The sequence below is a fragment of the Sinocyclocheilus anshuiensis genome, unplaced genomic scaffold (genome assembly GCF_001515605.1).
Source record: "Sinocyclocheilus anshuiensis isolate Anshui unplaced genomic scaffold, SAMN03320099.WGS_v1.1 scaffold11, whole genome shotgun sequence".
In the NCBI taxonomy this organism is placed as follows: Eukaryota; Metazoa; Chordata; class Actinopteri; order Cypriniformes; family Cyprinidae; genus Sinocyclocheilus; species Sinocyclocheilus anshuiensis.
In genome coordinates, this window is record NW_015551076.1 from 443,511 (window position 1) to 465,936 (window position 22,426).

The following is a 22,426-nucleotide window of genomic DNA, read 5'->3' on the forward strand; positions in this document are numbered from 1 at the left end:
TAAGAAGAAGAAAGTTAATATTTTCCATGCATACATGGTACAGTTAGGGTTGCAAAAAGGTGGAAAATTTCCAGTAAATTTTGGAAATATTCCAGAAATTTGGGAAACTTTCCAGGATTTTTCGGAATATTCCATGGATTTTTGGAAAGTTTCCGGAAATTTACCGAAAATGTTCCACTCCTTTGCAACCCTAGGTACAGTACATATTATACCATGTTACATATACACTTGAATATATTTTATACCACAGTTCAAAAGTTTGGGGTTGGCAATGTTTTTAATGTTTTAATCCATGTCTGAAATCATTCTAATCATGCTGATTTGGTGCTCAAAAAAAATTTATTATAATTATCAATGTTGAAAACAGTTGTGGTATATTTTTATGGATTGTTTTCAGGAATTCTTAGTTCAAAAGAAATCAAATTTCTTATAAATAGAAATTTTTTATAACATTATAAATGTCTTTACTGTCACTTGATGAATTTATTGAATTCTTCTTGAAAAAAAAGTTTGAATTTATATATAAAATATATATATACAATAGCTCCATAATTGTAAATCTGCCAGGCCAATGTCAAACCCAGCACATTCATCTCCATGGCATCTTTTCAAAGTGTTGGCCTGCGTGGCTAGTTGATCCCTCACTGCCAGTATTTCACAGCCAGACCCAGCGGTGCTTCTCCCTGAACGGCAGTACAAGTTTCGACAAATAATTCCAGCTCCTGCATCAGGGTTGACTTTGTCCTAATGTTGCATATCTGAACCACTGGTATGTTTTTCTAGGTGCCACGTTTCTGAGTATTGCATGTCTGGGGCAAATCCAGAAGAGGCCACAAACTCCTTCTCCCTTCACTGCTCAAAATCAAGAGCAGGGAGATTTTGCAGCTTTCAGCAGTATAGCTTTGTGTGACTGCTCAACGATAAGAGTCATATAAAGCAAGACTTCATAACTTGTGAATTTTCAGTAGTAGGCCAAGTCATGCTAGTCATTTCATTACAGATCCTGTGGTGGTTTAAATCGCCACTTTGCTTTCAGTAGTTTCTGCTGATTTTGCCCTGTCCACACGAACGCGGTTATTTTTAAAACCGCAGCTTTTTCTACGCGGTTTGGCCGTTCGTCCACACGCACCAGTTTACTGAAACCGAACATTTTTGAAAACTCCTGCCAGGGTGAAGATTTTCAAAAACTCCGGTTGCAGTGTTGTCGTGTAGACAGTGAAGCCTGAGTTTTTGGCTTGTGACGTTGGAGCCTGCGCTGTTATCTCCGCCTACTGGAAACTTTTTCAGGCTCCTGATTGGCCAACATGGTTTCACGGTTAAGATTATATCGCCACCTGTTGGTTTGGCATGCTCTTGACAGTGCTTCATAGCATGCGCATGCGTTTTCATGTGGACGGAGATTTTTTTAAAAACGGAAGGAAAAACTCCGTTTATAAAAATACCCGTGTACGTGTGGACATGGCCTCACCAGTAACCAGCCGATTGGTTCTCTTAGTTATTAGTTCTCACTGTCACTTTAACATCTCGTACAGCAGTTTATCTGCATTGCTTTGTTGGTTTATGAGCTTAGGAGAGATTTCAATTTGGGTTATTGATTTGTCACTAATTATTCATGGATTTAGAGGTTTGCTGAGGTATTTCTGACGTGTAAACATGTGAACAGCTCTTTTTCATTGGCAAGCATTGATTTCTAGCATTTTGGGCAAGAAACTTATTGGGTAAATTGCTTCGTTGTTAGACTAGCTTTGAGGACTCCTGTCCAGGAGGATGTCCGACCATTTTCTAAACTGAAAAATTGGTGTACAAAAATTTTTTACTCAGAAATAGTTAGTAAATTTCACAATTACAAAGAAACACAAGTAACATTGAGTTAAACATGACATTTTGAGATAGAAAGACAGTAGCTGTATTGTAAAACATACATCAATAATCAGTTTTATTTGCAACTTTTATAGTGTATAGGTTTTTCTATATGGCGATGGTCTAAGAATTGTCTTTGACCTTTTTAAACTTGCACATTCATGGTTGAATACGCTCTAGTCAGTGGAAAATGTAATAAACTATCAATAATTACATCCTTAATGATTATGATAATGACTATTATGGGAAACTATCTAATTAATCTAGTTTCTAGACTATTTCTAGAGCCAAGACTATGAAAACATTTGACATAAGACCTTGATAAAAGGCTCAATAAGATGTCCCTTTTTTCAGACAGAGGTTTGTGCACTAAATAAATATAATGTATTCATGCGGTTAATATTTAATTTCACAGCATATTTATTTGGATACAGGCCCATGAGCTCGGTGAATACATTAGCTCTCTCCACTGCCATTATATTATGTAAGATATATAATGACCGCATAAATAAGTTATTTCTGCAGGGTCTGTTGGACAGACCAACTCCTGTTGAACTTATTGCTAATACAGAGTGAATTCTCATTATTTGAGGTGATCTCATTGGTGAAATGCATTCATGTGAAACCACAAGGAGGTCTCTTCTTATGTCTGCTTCGATATGTGACCCTCAGAGGGAAGCATTGGCACGCTTAACGCTGTAGAACAGATGGACAGTTTACAGTTAAAGGGCACCGAAGACCTGCTCTAATGTCCCGCCGAGGACGGAGACGGATCCGGCTCCGCATGCATGGAAATGACCGGAGTTATGGCTCCTCTACAGTCAGAAATCTGTTGGTTTTAATTTAATCTAATGACTATGCGTCTTTTCTTGTGACAGGCTGGGCAAGTTTGGGCTCTTTGAGCTCTCAACTCTCAAATGATCCATTTAAGTAATGCCTGGCAAAAGAGTGTGAACCGTATAGTGGCGTTTTTGTATTTTTTGCATTAGTTTGTGTCTGTGTTGAGTGGAATATAAGGAGTACAGGCTGATTGTTTCAATGAAACAATTTGATTCAATTTTCCACTCAATAAAATTAGCCATCAGGGCTCGGGCTCTCCAACTGTCCACAGTCCCTCGTTTCCAGATTCTGCTCCTAATTGAAAGAGTTTATGTACTTGTCTGCGAGAAATTGGAAAAATTCATCACCTGGAAAATGTGATATTTTTCTCCCTCCCGGCTGTGCACAGCTTGTTTTGTCCTCCCTCTCCCCCCTCTCTTTTACTTCATCAAAATGATGAGCCACTATGAAATTAATATAGTGACATTTGCGTGCAAGTGTGTGCGTTCAGATTTCTCGGTGGAATTATTTTATACTTAACTTACAGAATCGGCATCTTAATTTGATGATACTGATAGTTAAAGATTTCTATTCACTTTGCAAGCTGACTGATTCATGTAAGAAATTAACCAATCACATTCAATTGATTTTCATAACTGTTGACGTTGGCAAAAAGATGTGTGTACAAGATGTATAATATCATGTAATTTACCTACATAGGCCTCGGCTATAAATGCTAATACATAAAAATGTGACTTTTCTTCTAGCTTGCAAATGAATGCTTTCCCTGCCTGTAAGAGCAAGTTAACATTTATGTAGTTAGTAAAGACAAAATTAATTTGGGAATAAAGTTGATGTAAAATCGATTTATTATAGGATTTTGCATTATTTTTTTATTTATAGGAAGCAATTTTGACACAAACTTGTGGAGTTCATGCAGCTCTATATTTATAATTCATAATCAATTTATATGTATAAAATACGTTATTTATAAGACTACATTTGAAAAAAAATTTTCTCCCCCACCATTTTTCTTACATTTTTTAAAATGTATTTAAAGCCAAATAAATAAATTTTTTTATTTAATGTAGTTTATTTAATGAGAGATGTAAAAAAAAAAAAAAAACCTGCATAATACATAATTAACACCAAAAAATGATTTTCTTTCTTAGGCATTGTGTATTAAATAGTTTTACATGAAGTAGCTGCCAGCTGTCATTTCTTGAGATTTCAGATCAAATATGTAGGAATAGGTGTGAGTTTCATAGGGTGTGTGCATGTATGTGTTTTTAATAATAAAAATGAAAAGTGCATGAAAGTTGACTATTTGAGAGAAAGTGAGAGAGTGTGTCTATGCATGAAAGTTGACTCTGTAGGAGTGAGAGTGAGAGAGATAAAAGAGAGCATCGTGAGATAGATGGAAGAGAAAATGCTGTACGATCTGCCATCTGTGTGCAGGGTTCCTCTCCTGTGCCCCATATGGCCAGGAGAGATGAGCTACAACACACACACACACACACACTCACACTCACACACTCACTCTCGTATGCACAGATGCACATGCTCACACACAAATTTATGGCACGTCTTAAAACTTAATTATCCAGCCTTTTTGCTCCAAGTCAGAGAAGCGATGCTTCTTTTGTAGCAAATGAAAAGATTTCATAATAATGATAATGATGAGTTTGATGACATCACTATAGCCTTTCTGCAGAGTTGAAGCTACTTTGAAACTGTTGCAAGTGAAGATACAAGCTGTTATCTTTCTGAGCAGAGCAGTAATTTATCACAAAAAAGAATTCCCAATACTTCATCTGAGGGCACTTTAAGAGAACAAAACAAAAATGATCAATGTAGCTTTTTGTTGTTCTACACTCCTTATAATTAGAGTCTGTAGTTACAGTAAGTTGCATAAACACTAGAATAGTTTTGTTAGTAGCATCATTCATTGTAGTTATTCTCACTAATGGCTTTATTCTCACACAAGCTCCTTAAATATATTTATTTTAATGTCATTTTTGTAATTGCTGTAATCGATAAACGTCCCTCCACATGCTTATGTCTTCATACACACGTGTCCTGTGTCCTATTTTTTTCCCCTTTTCTCACACACCAGCACACATGCACACTTCTGAATAAGTGTTATATATTATACTTTGTAGTGATGGACAAGCTCCTCGCAGGCTGCCAAAATGAAATGAGCACAATTACCAGGGGCGACAGAGCCTGGCCACATTAGGCTGGCCAATCGAGCAGAAACTCAAATGAGCAACACACACACACACACACACACAAAAGACGAGTGCTGCCCTAACTCCACACAAAAACCTTTGCAAAGATGAGCCACGATAATACATTGAAATCAGTGTAAACTTCATATGCCATGAAATTGAATGTCTGCTTTCAGAAGCGTCATGCCCTTTAAAACTGAGGGGGGCATGTGCTCACTGAATATGTTTGAGCTAAGGAGGGGTTTAATGCAAAACATTTTTTTGATTAAGTTGCATAATTATTGTAGGTTAAACTGTCATTACGCTTTTGTTACAGTTCTGAATAGGCAGAAAGATGCATATAAAATCTAAAAAAAATATTGATTATAGTTATTTATATATTGATTATATTTTAAATGTATGTAATTATTAGTTTCTATATCCACTAATGTTCAAAACTTTGGGGTTGGTAGGATATTATGCTTAGCAAGGTTACATTTATTTTATCACAAATACAGTAAAAACAGTACTATTATGAATTATTACAAATTAAAATAACTGTTTTCTATCTCAACATATTTTAATATGTAATTCATTTCTGCATTTCAGCATCATTACTCCAGTCTTCAGTGTCACATGATCCTTCAGAAATCATTCTAGTATGATTTGGTGCTCAATAAATATTTCTCATTATTATCAATGTTGAAAACAGGTGTGCTGCTTAATGGTGTTTTTTTTGTGGAAACCGTGATACACTTGTTCTTTCAGTGTTCTTTGAGTAAAAAAAAATTCAAAAGAATAGAATTTATTTGAAATATCTGAAATTTTGAAATGAAATTAAATTTGTAATGTCTTCTGTTACATTATGAAAGTCTTAACTGTCACTGTTGATCAATTTAATGCCTCCTTGCTAAATAAAAAAAAGTATTAATTCATTTCAAAAATCCTTTAATAGGAAGAACGTTCCTGTGTTACGACATTCACTGCTTCCTTTTTTGAACGTATCTTCAGAATCAGTTCTGTTCGATTGTGTTGTTCCATAACTCTGTTTCAGATAATGATTATCCAGCATTCTTTTGACCGAGGTGAAGCAGAGACAAAGCTCGGCTCGATCAGGACGACGTCTTGGCTAAACCCCCGCCGTGCCTCCCCAGAATGCCCACAGCCAATCAATATAACTGCAGTTGGAGCTACAGGTCAGCCAATGCACTTCCAGTAAGAGTAGACTGATAAAATAGTTGGGTAGAAGGTCTTAACTTGCATCTCAGGGGTCTGCTAGTAAAACGGCCGGCCCGTTCAGCCGATAGACAAGATGTGTGGTATATGTGTGTAAATAGGACATGCTACGAACAGTATTGCTATCTAATAAGTTTTTGTTTGCAGGATTTTTCATTACAGGGTTTTACTTTTCAGGTTGTGATGAAGAAAGTTCATTTGAAGTGTACAGATGGGTCGTGAATATTTTGAACATTTATGGTGTTTGCAGGATTTTTCTTTCCAGGTTATAATGAAGGATTTTTAACTATTGTTGTAGTTTTGTTTACTGAACAAAAGAAGCTTTTTGCAATAGCTTCATAAACTGTCCTGCCGCTGCTAAGCACAGTTGTCGGTCTACATGAAGTTTCGACACTAATTCTGTTTTACTGCTTAATTCATTTTAAATTTAGCAGAAAATGCACTATATACCAATTTATCAACACAGTCTTTTTCAATATAGCTTTTTATGAAGCAGCATAAAATAAAGGAATTAATTACTCGGGGAAAATACATAATTCGATATTTTGATATAGTGAAGGCACACAAACCGTTTCTATAGACCAATTCAGAGTAGACGTCACAGTTACGTCACTTGCAGCTGCGTGCGCATAGTGGGTGCAGAAAAACACTGGGAACAAGTGGAGGTAAATAGGTAAAATCCATGGAATAAAAGAAAAAATATTTTTGTGCCTTTTGATGTCAAGATCGGAATGCAAATAATTTTTATAGAATACTGTCGTCAAACACGCCATTTGAAGCTAAACGCAGACGTTTAAATGGACATACTATGGATGAAAACTGTTATGATTACTCTACTTTTAAAGCATAAATTCGATTTAAACAATAGGTCTACATAATATTCACATATGCTGTTCATAGGGGACGTATTGTATTAGCCCTACAGTTACAGCATGAAATATTATTTAAACCTTACTATTAGAAATATTATTTAAACCTTACTATTAGAAATATTATTTAAACCTTACTATTAGAAATATTATTTAAACCTTACTATTAGAAATATTATTTAAACCTTACTATTAGAAATATTATTTAAACCTTACTATTAGAAATATTATTTAAACCTTACTATTAGAAATATTATTTAAACCTTACTATTAACATTTTTACATATTTATTTTATGCATCCTGAATGTTTACAAACCTATAATTGGTCTATTCAGTAAACCTGACTGAATCCATGTGATTACATGATTAATAGTCTGCAATTTGAGGTTTAGGCTCCGTTTTGTGTAGATTAATTACCATTTGGATCTAATTGTGGATGTTAATGCATCTTAGTTGTGTGACCTTCAATGTGACATGCTCATAGTGTGAACTATGTGCATCTATATTTTCATGTGAATTCACGTCATGTAAATTATCTTGTAAAACCTGTGCAGAGATGTTTGTAGTTTTAGTCTGGGCATCCAGATCTCCTGAGATGGTCGAACTGAGATAAATTACTCTCTCCATCCATTCAAAGCCTGTGCAGGGGGCACGTAATGTTTTTCTTTTAATCAGAAGACCTGTAGTTTATATACAGTATATATATATATATACAGTGGGTACGGAAAGTATTCAGACCCCCTTAAATTTTTCACTCTTTGTTATATTGCAGCCATTTGCTAAAATCACTGCAATATAACAAAGAGTGAAAAATTTAAGGGGGTCTGAATACTTTCCGTACCCACTGTATATATATATATATAAAAAAAGAAAACTCAGATTCGGCCCTGTTCATCAGATTTATATTGACATTATTTATTGATATTAATTACTAAATGTACAAGAGGCTGGATTTAGAGCACTAGATTTTGGACAAAAGCCACAGCAGCGGTTCTGCTTCGCTTCGTCTGGATTTGGCTCCGAGTCTCTCCAGACAACGGTTGGGTCCTAACTGCCATTTTCCTTAATAGTGCTGAAGTTATGCTGCTCACGGCCGCCCATATCTCACGCTCGCGCTCATATCTCCTGTCCTCCTCATCTGCGCACACTGGTACAGAGGCGGATAGAAATGCTTAATTATTAATTGGCTTGTTGTGTTTGTGCCGGGAGGCAATAAATAACGTTCTCGCCTAATGAATAATGGGGTTGGTTCGGGGGCCCCGGCTCAACCGCGGATCCCCACGGTGAGCCATTAACGTTTTACAGTGTCTCCAGCGCTCGGAGGAAGCCGGTTTCCTGCCAGTCCATTACCCGAGCACCAGGGAGGCGGGCGACTGGACCCACTCTGGGGCAACGCAGCCGACCCCGGCAGCCCGAGAGGACAAGTGTAGCCGCAGGGTCGGCCATGGGCCGCTGGAGGGGAACAGAGCGGGTGACTAGTCAAAAAAGTTTTATGGCGAAGTTTGCGATTAGCAGTAAGAACAGCTCACGCAGAGCCTAAAAGGGTCGAAGGTCTGTTAGTTTTGAGTTGATCAGCATGAGAAATGGATTATTAATAAAGAGATGTTTGAGAATGTATAGGTCACCTGGTTATTGAAGTGTTTGAGTTATGTAAAGGAGTAAATCAAGGACACTTCTCAAACTCAACATCTTTATTGGTTTGAAAATTGGATTGTGAAAAAAAAATTTCATTCAGAAATTGTTACTAAATTTCAAAGAAACGGCTAATTTTGAAGTAAAAAGGATGAAATTGTATTTTCTTGTAAAACGCACTAATAATTTTTGTTTTATTTACTTTAACTTTGAAAAAAAATTTGGCAAAAAGAGTGGGCAAAATGTTTTATTTTTAAATATATGGCTATGAATCCATTAAAATTAAGTGAACTGCTGATGAATTAAATCACATTTTTTGCTGAGAACATGTGCAAATTATAGTAATTTAAAGGCGCTATATTATTGTGTCAGTTGAAAGCATTGCGTAGCCATATATATTTTAATATTTTTGTTATAAATCCATTTCTTAGTATTTTTTTTTAGTAATCTTTTCTTAGTATTTTTTTTTAAATTGGGTTTGTCAGGCAGTCTGTAAATTTAAGGGCCATTCGAACGGGATGTGATCTTGTATTCTGTTTACAAGATTTTTTTGTTTAATAATATTTTCTATACAGTGCCTTTTCCAAGCTAAATGGCACTTTACAATCAATCATATTAATACAGAGAGATTGTTGTTGGTCTATGTACACATACAGATGAGCCTCTTCTCTTTGTTTTATAACGTCTCACTCCATGAGTGCTGTGTATTTAGTCTATGGCGTGTCGAGGTAAAATGGTCCAACTTTGAGTTCTGTTCAGTTTATTTGTGCTCTGAGTTCAGGGGCAGAATTTCTTTATTTTATTAATTGTGCAGTTCTGACACATCTGCTCACCCAAACACCCACGCATGCTTGCTTAGATCTTACATTCTCACATCTTCTTACATCTCTCTCTCTGTCTGCGCACAGCACTGCAGCAGGAAACCTCACAAATCAACACTGTCATGCCTCCCGCTGAAGCCCCACATTCAGTCTGGGTGTGCTGTATGTTTTTGTGTTTGTATGTGAGTGTTTGAGAAGGTAGAAGAGAGAAAGGTCAAGAAATAGAAAGCATATGTGTGTTCAGTAGTGCTCCTGTGAAAGCAAAAAACATCTGACCTTTTGCAATTCATTTGTTTTTGTATTTAAACCTTCAAACTTCCTTTATTTCCAAATTTAAATTAAAATTTGAATCCCAGACATTCAGATCAGATTCAGACCTAAAGTTGTAGGTGGCATTTTATGTGCAGCAGACGTCCTATACTGATGTGTGTTTGTGTATATGTATACCTCAGTAACTCAGATTGTCTCTCTGTGTTCTGCATGTGTATTTCATGCGTGTGACGGTGTAGAGCGAGCTGGTTCCTCTCAGAGGTGTGAAGGAGATGTTGAACTGTGTGCCTTCATCAGTATGCATGCTGCGAACCAATAGGTCCGCAGGGGGAAGAGTTAGTGTGCGACACGCATGGCTTCCCTGCTTTAATTTCCCTCCATTTGAGAACATTAGCCCTGACAAAGGCGGAGAGGTACAGAGGGACCACTGAACAAACAGAGCGGAGGGAGAGAGAGAAAGGCTGTATGCCTGACAGAAAGATGGGCAGAATAGATGGAGAAAAGAGAAATCTGAAACCAGATTTTCCCAACATCGTCTTGTGAATGTAACTCTCTGGTACAGTCTTTACTGCAAAGAACCGTGGCTGTGCTGCTGTGCAGTGATGCTAGAGTAACAGATGGTTATACTATGGTACTTTTAAATGTACCATGTTATTTACTTGGTATCCCAGATTACTTACAAGAATACCATGGTACTGCCAAAAAATGTTGGTACCAGGGTGTTTTTTTGTGTTGTATTCATATACGTAGCATGGTACAGTATTTACATGGTACGTTTTTTTTTCTAGCATATAGTAGCATCCAAAAACCATAGTATTTTTTTCTGTTGATAAAGTTCCTTCCAGTTTGTGATGTCCATAACGCTCAATGCCCATTATCGTTTTATTTAAATGAGGACAATTTGCATTGAAGGTATACATTTGATCAGTTTGTGCAGGGTATGATATTAAATTGTGCACAGTATTTAAATTACTGAATGCCATAAGCCGATCATTTATATTTTATACTCAGTTTATAGTATTTTCTAGTGATTTAAATGTTTTCTTTTCATAATTTAGGCCCATCCCTTTAAGTTAATGATTATCTCATTCTTAAAATAGTTAAAACCAATTAAACATCCAGTATTTTTAAATATTGAATAATTTAATCTTATATTCAATAAATATTCAGTTTCATATATAAATAATAAACACTCCAAAAATATATAAAATGCATTCTTAATAGAAAAAAATGCTATTTTAATTCTTAAAATACTCATACTCAATACTCAAAATACATATTTTTATCTGTTATTAGCTGATATCTGATTTTTTCCCCTGGATTTTTTAAAAATATATTTAATTTATTATAAATAATATAGATACAAAATATAGAAATAATAATAATAATAACAACAAAAAGCAGAAATATACAAAATACATTCTTAATAGTAAGATACTATTTTAATTCTTAAAATAATCCAAAACAATTCAATACCATATTTTTATCTATTATTAGCTGATATCTGCATGTTTATTTTTAATTTATGTAATATTAATATTAATAAAATAAATATCCTAAATTGGCTAATACAATAAAAACAGAAATATAAATGCAAAAATATGAATAATAAATATACAAAACTTTGAAAAATAAAATAATAAATAAATAAAATAAACAGTTAGAAAACATAAATAATGGAGAGCAACCTCTATGTTTTTTATATTTTAGGCATTTCTGAATATGTGCTTTACCAGGCTGTCGAACCCATGGTCTTGGCATTTCCGTGCTCTGTCAGATGTCCTTCAGGAACTGTAAAATCTGCAATCTTGTAACATTTTTTTTTTAAAGAGTATGCATAGAAACCATGTCAGTTTATAATCTTGAGTTGTGTGAGCTTCATGTGTTGTGATTCCTGAGCGAACAGTTTTAGTGAAAAATGTCAAAAGTCCTCTGAAGAGGAAGATCAAGATTCATTGGCGGCTTCTTGAAGTATCTGATTTGTGTGCCGTCCCTGATTGTGTTGGAAGAATGAAGGCCCCTAACGGATATCAGATGCTGTCAGCGATGTTCATCATGCCCATGTGTCTGATGCGCCGCCAGTTTCTGAGGATCAGTTGTGTGTGTCTGTGTGTTACTGAGAGAGGAATCACTTAAGTGAAAGACCAAGAGGGAAATGTGGCCGTCTCCTCTGTGCAGATGGCGGAAAAGAGTCTGGTGTTGAACAATGAGTCGCTCAAGCAAACCAGTTTATACAGAGCCTCAAACATGTGAGGCTCTATGGCTCTGTGTAGTTGTGGCAGGTTTGTGTAATGGGTGAGTGCAAATATTATTTGATATACGGTGTCTGCATAAGTGAGCTGATTCTTGTATGTTTTGTGCCATCTTTTAAATCTCTGCGACTTCCAAATAGGCTGACAATTTGCCCCCTAGTGGTGATTAATACATTTTCATTTGTTAATTAATTAATAATAATAATAATAATTCCTTACATTAATAGCGCTTTTCTGGGCACTCAAAGCGCTTTACATAGAAGGGTGGAATCTCCTCAACCACCACCAGTGTGCAGCATCCACCTGGATGAAATTAAGCAGCTTTGTTTCTATTTGTGCTTTTAGTAGTGGAGAATACACACACACACACACACACACACACACACACACACACAAACAAATATAATTTGATCATTTACATGATTTATTATGTGTGGTAAAAAAAAAAAAATGTTGTACATTTGTAACTTTAAAATTCCTATAATATTACTGTAATTCTAAAATGTTTAATGTTTGTAGTAACCTTACACATAGTTTAGATGTTTAGTAATAACTTCTGGTCACATACTGTGGAGTTGCTTTACCTCAAAGCAATGCAACAGGTGCGTCATTGCCATGTGAGTGAGTTTCCCAAAGGACTAAAACTGATTTCCTGCCTGCAGCAAAATTACACTTTAACTTCTGCAGGTGGTGTGTTTGAGATGTAGATCCGGTCGAGGTGAAACCTTCTGACCAAGCAGAGGAACTCTGGTCTTACAGTGTTTCTTTAATCTGTTCCTCCACCTGCAGCTGTGAATCTGAAGCCCAGGCTGATCTGTTCTCCCCTCAGGACAGTCTCATGAGAGGGTTCAACTCTTGTTCGTGACTTGATGTTCACTTTGAAAATCCAGCACTGACTTCAAAGCTGCAGTTAGAATTGGGATTAGGTCAAAGAATGAGTAAAACAACCCAACAGGTCTTTTCAACAGACCAACAGCTTTTGTTGTGTTTTCCAGCATGACTTTAACTGGTGTCGCCACCAGCAGAATCTCTTTGGTCAACCAGCTTAATTAGAAAGCTGTTCACCAGCTAGATCAGTTCTAGTTGATCTTTTAAGGAGAGAAGAAAACTGGATAGATAATAAAAAATATAGTGTTTTAGTTGGAGAAACCTCAGCGAGAGGAGGGTAGCATGTGCTAGCCATGTCAGGGTTGTGCGAAATTCAGATATTATAATCAGTGATTATAATTCAGTGATTAACACGATGTGCGACTTGTGTTTGAATATGAATGAAAGGAAGTAGAATTGAAATTAATTGATTTATAGAAAATCTATCTACAGATGAACAGATCTATCTAGATCTAAAATAGTTTTTAATTAGGTAAAATCAAACCTAATTAAAATAGAATTAGATGGAGAAACATAGAAGATTTAAACAAAAAAAATGTTGCCATGACAACTAACTGAAAAAAGTTTTAAGTTGAAGTACTAATAATATTAAAATTAAAATTAAAAGGTAAACTGAAAATATACAATTATTCAAAATATTAATAAATGCTATAATAATAGAAATAACAGATAGATAGATAGATAGATAGATAGATAGATAGATATTTAAAGGACACCTATATACATATGTTTTTAGATTATATATTTCATCATATTTAGTAAATTAACTTTTGTGGGCCAAGATGAACACTTTATTTACATTTCATTAATTCCTCTTCCTGTCGTTCTAATTCAACTTCCTGTGAGGTGTGGCCAGTGCAAATCAAATTCATCAAGCACCTCTCACCATAAGTTGAAAGAGAGTAAATGAGGTAAAAAGAGAGTCTGAGTTATCATAAACAGCCAGGATGAGAACAAGGAAGTCTTGATGAAGAGAGACAACTCGCTCAACTTTACACAAATGATTGTTTACCAGCAACAGCAGAGCCAAAAGAAAGAGCCAGAGTTCATGTTTTCAGTCAGCCGTCTCTCCTCACATGCCAGGACTCCTAAAACAAAGTGGCAGGACTCATTAGCATCCCGTTTCCCCCGCGTTCATCTTTCATCGGCCCTTTAGGAATGTGAGCTTTGGCCTCAGGTGTTTGCGGGACGGGTCTCGTCCCAGGCGGAGACAGAAAGTCTATCCGTTAGCGCCTCGTCCAGCCGTGGCCTCCGTCGCACCTTGTTCTCCCGCCCCCTACAAATCTCTGAGTAAACCGCCAATCATTCATCATCGAGGTGAAGGGGTCGTTATTGTCCCGATGACACCAGACAATCCCCCATGAACCGCTCCTCTACCCCTCCTCTATTGTAGAGGCATCCATCCAGCGGGATGAATGGAGAGGGGCGAGATAACACAAGAGAGATGGACACAGGACAGAGATGGCAGGATAAGAGCAGAGGTGCAGGTGCTGCTGGGATGAATGCACATACCAGACAGGGTCCGTCTTAGATTTATGAAACCATGACAGGAAGTGAGGAGGGAAGACGTCTTTACTCTATATAGCACCTGTTAAATCTGTTTTATCTGACCGTTTATGTTGGGGGGAAAAAGAGTGTAACCAGAGCCATTGAGATGGACACTGATAACTCCAAATAAAGAGGTAAATCAGGGAAGAGACAAACAAAAGAAATACTATATTTTTTGGACTAGAAAATAAATGTAAAGGGAGGGGCTTAATGAGCCTCTCTGGCTCCTGATTGGATGATAGTGAAGGCTGGGAATACTAATGACATACATGAAGTAAAGCATTCACCTCTTGTTAAAGGGACAGTTCACCCAAAATCAAAATTCTGTCATCATTTACTAACCAGAAAACCTGTGTGAGTTTCTGTATTTGTGGAGCACAGAAGACATTTTTGCACACATAATGGAAGTCAACAGGTTTAAGAATAAGGCTGCATTATATTAAATAAATAATAAAAATAAATAAATAGTAAAATAATGAATAAAATTAAAATAGTACAGAAATTACAATATAATTAAAATAGAATTTAATCAGATTATTATTATTATTATTATTTTTTTTAATTTTTCTATATTTATTTAGCAAAATCTTTAAAGGAATGAACGATTTGTGAAAAACTTCCCAAGATTTCATGCTTGGGTTTGTTTTTTTTGTTTGTTTTTTTACAATAAAACAACTCGAACCTCTTTCAGGAAAATATCTTTTTCCACATAACTTTTCATAGGCTACATTCCCACTGTTTTCGACCAATTCAGTATGATTATAAAATAATAATTATGATTTTATTGTGATCATTATTACATAAAAATAATCTTGAAGACGTGTAACGAATGTGTGAAAAAGAATGTGTTTCTGCCTGCTTTTTGTGTATACGTGTGATGGATACAAATAGAAACCTAAAAAGTGGGTTATGGAGGGATAGAAAGACAAAAAGGAGTGTGAGTGTGACTGAATGAGATCGTAGAGACTGATAAATGAGTGAAGGTAGTGGGATCAAGGACATGCTCTGGTTTAGCTGAACTCAGGGTCTGTGTAGGGTCACACAGAGGCCGAATGAAATGAGTGATGAAGCGCATTACATTTGATCTGAAGAAAGGAAGCGAGTGAGGGAAAAAGAGAAACAGGGAGTGGAGAAAACAGACTAATTCTACAGGAGAAGTGAAAGAGAAGAGGAGAAATACAGTCTTCCAGAGTAGTTAATTCAACGTCATTTTTTTTTAAATAAGCAAAGTGATTTTACCAGCTTTTAGACATGATGTGGATATCTAATACCTCTTTAACCATGGTAAAACCTCTGTAATTAAAGCCACGTGCGCCTTATTGCTTCTATTACAGCAATTTGATAAATAACATTTTCATTCTTTAGCTTTTGAATAGTTTATATTGTGATATAATGTGTGATTATACACATTTTTATAGAAGAGATTTATTTAATTTTGATAATGCTATTGAAAAGCGCTTTTGGTCAGCAACTATTGTTTTTAAATGGACTGTATAAATTAATTTGAGAGCTTAAACTGTATTTTTATTGTAATATATGCATATTTAAAAAAATATTATTAAAATAAGATGAATTCACTTGAGAATCAAAATGTGGGTGTATAGAGACAGACAGACAGATAGATAGATAGATAGATAGATAGATAGATAGATAGATAGATAGATAGACAGAAAGACATAGACAGACAGATAGATAGATAGATAGATAGATAGATAGATAGATAGATAGATAGATAGACAGATAGATATTGTATTTAGATTTTATAAAGTTAGAATTTGTAATATATAATTCTATTTAACATTTTTCTTAATTTCTAATTTTTTAAAAAATATTTTAGATATCCCTCTATATTTTTTTGTTATTTTGCTATTCAAGCTATTTAAATATTTTATGCTTAAAGACTCACTAAATATAGTTAGACTTATGTTTTAAAAAGGCCAAGACAAGTAACTATATTTAAGGAGTATCTATCTAGTTTCAATTAATTTCATGATATTGTAGAGAAATATGACATAAATGGATATTATTGATATGATTTACAACAAAGAATTTGGCTTTTGTCATCACAGGTTTGCATAAATCTACAATTGTCTTTGAATGTGGCTTTTCTGATCAGATTTTAAAGCTTTTTTATTTTTATTTATTTATTTATTTTTTACAAAATTCACTTTGGTTATGTGAAAAGTCTTACCTGAAGTGGATTATCTTAGTGCATGTTTACGATCACAGCCTTCTTCTTTCATTTTCTCCCAATTTTTTCTTTGTGTAGCAGATTCTAGCAAAGTGAGCAAATCCCCTCTGAAGTGTTGTTGGTTAGTGAAGTATATGGGCTTTACTGACTGTGAGCAGTATGGTCCTCACTGCGAGCCCCTGTGGATAGAGTCATCACAGCAAACTCTACACACATCACAACCACAAACATCGCACACAACCAACACGTCGCAAACTTTGTGTCAGAAAAGCAGGAGAATCAAAGTGATCTTGGAACATGAAGACAGATGAACGCAATAAGAAAGGCTTTCAAAATTTGTGTACTCTGTCACAGTGGTGCGTCGTGGGTAAATATGTGCCATAACTCACGCAGCGTCACCGCGGTGGCATTTAAGCGTTCATGTGTATAATTATTTTGGAGTATGTCTCCATTTTCTTTCTTTCGCTTCAAATCAATTTTTATGGCAGCTGATTTTATGGCCGTCATCAGGGTGGTGGAGAGACTCTGCTGCGTCTGCTGCGGGCGTAAAACAGCAGAGAGGAGCCATAGAAATATTACCGTTTCCACTGCGCCTCAGCAGCGGTGCCGCCAATGAGAAAATCTACGTGTTTGTGCGCGTGCTTGTTTGTGTTTGTGCGAGAGGAGAGCTGAGGGTCCTGTCGGTGACCTTTGACCCGCACTGTTGTGGTAATGGGTTATCGTTTGACTTTCACTGACGGCACGTCACACGATGCCTTGAGAGAAACGAGATGACGAGCTCTGTCGGTCTTGTCCGTCTTAAGTACTGATTCAGCTTCAAAGGGAGCGTTTCTCAAACCTAGATTTAATTTAGCACCAGACTAAAAATGACATCTGACAGAAAATCATCTTTCATGCAGGAAATCGAGTCTTGGGTTTGGAAAACGCCTCGCTACGAACTATAAGAACATTTAGAATTTATGATGATGTAATTTCTGTTATGATTACAACTTATATTTAGGTTTATGAATTTGAACAAAGTGGAAATTGTTGTTGTTGTTGTAAGCATAAATCTAATAATATATGGCAATGTTAAGGCTATTATATTATATTATATTCAAAATAATATATATCCTGAATGAAAGTGGCTTAAATAAAAATATATTCTTTGAAAATGAGTCTTAATAAATGTATCTTGTTTTAAGGATTTTGAACAAACCTCTTAATTCGAAATATTAAACTGTCATTTTTTCTTATTTAGTTTTTTTCTTCTTCTTGCAACCATTAATGTAATAATATCTAGCAAGGTTTATGCTTGAATAAGGAAGACCAAAAAAAAACATTATATTATATTATATTATACATTATAATATAGTCCTGAGTTATACTTATTTTATCTTGGTATTAGTAGATAATCATGCAATTTGTCTGTAAAACAAGGCAAAAATAAAACAGAAGAAGACACACAAACATTATTATCATTTATTTATTCTGATTAAATAATTATTATTTTTATATACTTTTTTTGACATTACAGAACATCTTAGCAATCACTCAGAAAACTAGACTTTTGCATGGGCAACTTACATTTTCTTCACAATATGTACATGTCTAGTTAACTGATCATTATTATAAACGTAACAAAGCTTCCTCTTTTTTTCTCCCTGACTGCTCTTTATCACGAGAGAGAGAGAGCTAAGCAGTGACAGGATTAGTGCTGTCCAAACACAGCGCGGCCCTCTTGAAAGAGGCCTGAGCCCAGGGCAAGGCCTGCGTCTGCTCAAAGTCTCTCCGTCTGAAGCAGAATTAATGGCGGCAAATATTAACATCTGCACTTCTGTAAATATTAGTATCTCGCGCTCTCTCTCTGTAAATTCTGCGCGTGATCTTTGTCACCTCTGGAAGTGGATGAGGACATAATCTCACATGGACGTAACGGCTTTGTGGAGATCAAAGCGGCGAACGGGAACTGAGGGATCTGGATGGGTTTTGTTCCGACAGGATAATCCGGGCTTCTCGCTGGGACGCTAAAACTGAGCTTCTTCGCTGCGGTACATCATCATCCTCCCAACGCAACAAACCTGTCTTAAATGTCACTTTTATTCTTTGTTTCTAGTTGCTTCTTTTGCCAGAGATGATCTGATGGCCTTTATTTCCAGCGGGTGAAATAGACCTCTGGTGGATTGGTGAGGACTGGAGGAGATTGAGTCTAATTGTTTCTATCAGTCTTTCTTCGTTGGCGGGCTTCAGGCTCTGGCTGCGTCCCAGATGTCATTTTAGTATCTGCTCGCTTTGAGAGCGTTCACTCAAAAGCTGAAAGTGGAGTATCATTCATTCTGCTCTGAAGTGTAACTTTTTATTCTAATGAAATCGTAGTTACGAGAGTCGCTTTAAAAGCAACAAATTGTTGACCCAGTACTTGTCGGAAAGCACGACTCCTTTTTATGATCTCTGGCTCAGGACATTGTTCCTTCTTCTTCTTCTTTTAGGATTTGACGTTGTTCCTTTCTCCTACTGGCTGGGTTTTATGCATTCGAATGCTGTCAGTAGTTCTACTCAAGCCTGATATAGCAGTGCGCCACCTGCTGTTCTCATCCAGAACTGCAGGCTTATCCACAGACATGTCCGCCTTTAGCAACATTAACATAGTAATGGTAAACTCATCTTTTAACTGTTGTGTAATAAGTAATATTGTATTATATTGTGTATTTGTATGCATTTGTTCATCATGATTTTACCAGTTGAGCTTTAATTGCTTAAATTAGTTTTGAATAGGCTATATAGATGAATACATATTACCTCCAAAAACATGTTAACTTGTAATGTTTATTATAAATAATTATATTATTATTCATATTTTTATTTATTTAATCATTATTTTTTTTAATTAAATTGCAGCATCAGAGTTTCAGAGATGGAGGTGGTATGACTGGGATATACTGGGGAGTTTCTTTTTTTACATTAAAAAAAAATATTTTACTTAAATCGGTGTTAAAATCTAAAGAAATTTTTATTTATTTTTTATTTTATTTTAATTTAACATGATAAGGAAGCTTCAACACATTACACAGAACTCAATGCATTCTATTTGTAATTGAATGGGAAGCTTTTTCTTTAAGGTCTCTGAATGTTGTTTTTCAAACATTTACATTTTTAGTTTCTATACATACCTTGCGTGACAATATTTAAACTACATTTTATAGAATTTAAGAATTGTGTAAATAAAAAAGAATTAAATAAATAAATAGTTTTAAAATAAATAATACAAACAATATTTTAAATGCATGTCTGAATAATGGAGGGAAAAAAACCCCAGCAACATTTGCCCAGCTTCAAATAATCTAAAATATATGAAAGTGTAAAATATAAAAAAGTAGGGTTTTGTCTATGTCATTCATTTAATAGTTTTGATGAATTATTATTCAAACAAAAAGGGGGAAATAGTAAAAAAAAAAATGAGTTGGTGTGACCAAACTTTAGACTGCATTCTTAAAAATATGCGATGCTATAGAAGAACCATTTTTGGTTCCAGAAAGTACCATCCAGTCAAAGGTTCTTTAAAGAACCATCTCTTTCTCACCTTTTTATAATCTGAAGAACCTTCTTTCGCCACAAAGAACCTTTTGTGAAACAGAAAGGTTCTTCAGATGTTAAAGGTTCTTTATGGAACCATTTAGACAAAAAGGTTCTTTTATGGCATCGTGAAGCACCTTTATTTTTAAAAGTGTGGCATTGAAAGTTTAAAGGGCCGTCAGTGTCGTGGCTGTCCTCACCTGTAACCACACTGCTCAGGGCCTTTTTCAACATCCAACATTTGTCCTTGCATTCAGAAAAGAAACTTTTTGTGTTCTTAAGGTGACTCTTAAACATGTAGGATGATGCAAAAGCCCTAGGGTTTTCAAAAGTCACCTGAGGAGCCAAGTCTGCAATTAGACCTCCATTCAGGAAACACATAAATAACAGGGACCCGGGAAGCTAGAGACATAACAGTGATTAATAGAACCATTAATTCAGGCAGATTTTCATCCCAAAACCTTACTCATCTTTTCCCTAATAATGGATAATTACAATCTATGGATATTGTCAAAGGTGGAGAGCAGATTAAATGGTTTTGCTTGAAGAATCTGGTACCTAAATTGGTGTTTTTATTTTATTTTATTTTATTTGGGTTTCATTTATCACGATAGGAAGTGCAAATGTGATTTAAGCTTTAACTCGTTATACAACTATTACAGTTTATTTTTAATTGAATGGGAAGCAAAAAAGGGGAAGAAATGCTTTTTCTATAAGGTCTGAATGTGGCTATTTAAACAAAGATTTAACATTTACACTTTTTTTTTTTTTTTTAGGCCATGAGTGACAGTTATTAAACAAAATTATACAGACATTAAGCATTTTTAAAATGCGTCTTAAAATGTATTTTCTGTACGGTCCTTGTAGTATGATTAAAAAAAATAAAATCACAAATGTTCATATAACCCAGTAGCTGTCGGATGCGGTTTTCCGAGAGGACCAGACACAGATAATATTAATGGTGTTTGTTCCAGATGTGCCGCGCAGATAACGATTCAGAGGGTAATTGACAAACAGATCGATGGCCTTGAATCTGTTTGTCTGCCACTGAAATGAACGGCGCTCTGTAAAGCGTCACGCTGCATGCTAGACGTCCACCACAGGAGAGCAGTGTCGGCTCAGTTTTGACGATCACTCGCTCACCCCACCCCAACCTTTCTTTCCCTCTTTCTCCTCCTCCTTATACATTCATTATTTATTCCCTGCTGGAAACACATCGTCTTTGTTTCAATATTCACGAGGCTGCGAAACTTCTTTCAGGTGGTCACATTACCTGTCCTTCTGTGTGTCTTACACTAGGGGGCTAAGAAGACCGTCAAGTGTGTATCGCTGTCTGCTTAAATGTGATATTTCAAGGTCAACTGCATCGATTACTGTCATAGCAAACTGGTAACAGGTATCTGTGCCTTAAAACAGTGCTTTTGTATGAGGGAAAATGAACAGCCCCTTTTCTTTTAACGCCTCCAGAGCCTTTTCAAGTCATTGTCGAGAGTCTGACGGCTTTTGCATACCAATTCTCCACAGCATTCGGCTTGAATCCCAGACGTGTTAGTAATAATACGGCGGGTCCACGGCACTATCTGAGGTTTGTTCTCGAGTTTAATAGATGAACGTGTTCAGATGTTTAAAAACGCTTATCAGCTCGCTACTGGAAGGCCTCTCAGAAGACACAAGCAACGGGGAAGCCCTTTAGATAAGAGCTAGAGGGAGAGATTGCTGCTGTTTTATTCTGCTGGAAGTATGAGGAGGAGGAGGGGATGGATTGCGGTTGTGCTAGTTTGAGGTCACAACAATGGTGTGTCTTTATTTTATATTAGCTACTGATTTCAGCACACAGTGGCCACTTCATTATAAAACTAAAGCTAACACTGTAATAACTATCCCTAAAGGAGTCGAATAGGTAATGTTATGGGTTCAGTGTAATGTTAAATTCTATTACCAGCATTTGTTTAATTTCAGTTACCAATTTATTTAGACTTATCTGTTGTGCAGTGGTGGTAGCAGTTGTAGTTAAATAATAAGAAATATAATTGTTTATATTTAATGTTTAAATAGTAGACATAAAAAGTTTTGAATAATATAGTTTAATATTTGTTAATAATAGTATATTTTCTTGAAAGCAAAAACTATGAAACTCTGACATTATATATACATATACAATTATTATTTAGTGTGTGTGTATATACAGTATATATATATATTTATATATATATATATATATATATATACACTCATTATATATTACATATATTACATATATAAGGTAGGTGTGTGTGT

At 35.5% G+C, this 22,426-nt stretch overlaps 1 long non-coding RNA gene across 1 annotated transcript in view; it reads left to right on the top strand.

Moving 5' to 3' along the window:
- LOC107662390 (uncharacterized) overlaps nt 1–22,426 on the top strand; it is a 254,756-nt gene that overhangs the window by 23,472 nt on the left and 208,858 nt on the right. Inside the window, exon 2 of the long non-coding RNA XR_001631210.1 lies at nt 5,944–6,085. This is a non-coding gene — a long non-coding RNA (uncharacterized LOC107662390). The remainder of the gene's footprint in view (nt 1–5,943; nt 6,086–22,426) is intronic.